The sequence below is a fragment of the Mandrillus leucophaeus genome, unplaced genomic scaffold (assembly GCF_000951045.1).
Source record: "Mandrillus leucophaeus isolate KB7577 unplaced genomic scaffold, Mleu.le_1.0 Scaffold425, whole genome shotgun sequence".
Classification (NCBI taxonomy): domain Eukaryota; kingdom Metazoa; phylum Chordata; class Mammalia; order Primates; family Cercopithecidae; genus Mandrillus; species Mandrillus leucophaeus.
This window is the reverse complement of record NW_012104532.1, coordinates 91129-91887: the sequence shown is the minus strand read 5'-3', so window position 1 is coordinate 91887 and position 759 is coordinate 91129. Positions and strand designations below refer to the sequence as shown.

Below are 759 nucleotides of genomic sequence, written 5' to 3'. Positions count from 1 at the left end.
GTGACACATGGACTTTTTTTGTTCTTTCTTTCTATTTTATCTTTTGAGACAGGGTCTTGCTTTGTTGCCTAGGCTGGAGAGTAGTAGTGCAAACATGGCTCACTGCGGCTTTGACCTCCTGGGCTCAAGTGATCCTCCAGCCTCAGCCTCCCGAGTAGCTGGGACCATAGGTGTGCCACCATGCCCAGCTAATTTTTTTATCTTTTGTAGGAGACAGGGTTTTGCCATGTTGCCCAGGCTGGAGTGCAGTGCGCGATCTCAGCTCACTGCAAGCTCCACCTCCTGGGTTCACACCATTCTCCTGCCTCAGCCTCCTGAGTAGCTGGGGCTATAGGCGCCCGCCACCACGCCCGGCTAATTTTTTTGCATTTTTAGTAGAGATGGGGTTTCACTGTGTTAGCCAGGATGGTCCCGATCTCCTGACCTTGTGATCCGCCTGCCTTGGCCTCCCAAAGTGCTGGGATTACAGGTGTGAGCCACCACGCCTGGCCAGCTATGATTTTTGATAGGTGCATTAAATGCATTTTCGATTGACACTATTTTCAACTCACAGTGGGTTTATCTGGATGTAGCCCCGTGACAAGGTGAGGAGCAACTGTATTCTGAAGCTCCCTCTGTCCCCTGAAGTGCAATGGGAGACCCTGGCCATGGCCTTTGGGAGACAGTGACACATGGACTTTTTTTGTTCTTTCTTTCTATTTTATCTTTTGAGACAGGGTCTTGCTTTGTTGCCTAGGCTGGAGAGTAGTAGTGCAAACA

The 759-nt window shown here is 50.1% G+C and overlaps 1 protein-coding gene across 1 annotated transcript in view; it reads left to right on the top strand.

Annotated features, from left to right (window-relative positions):
• Nucleotides 1-759, top strand: part of LOC105548870 (TBC1 domain family member 3G-like) — an 8624-nt gene that overhangs the window by 4980 nt on the left and 2885 nt on the right.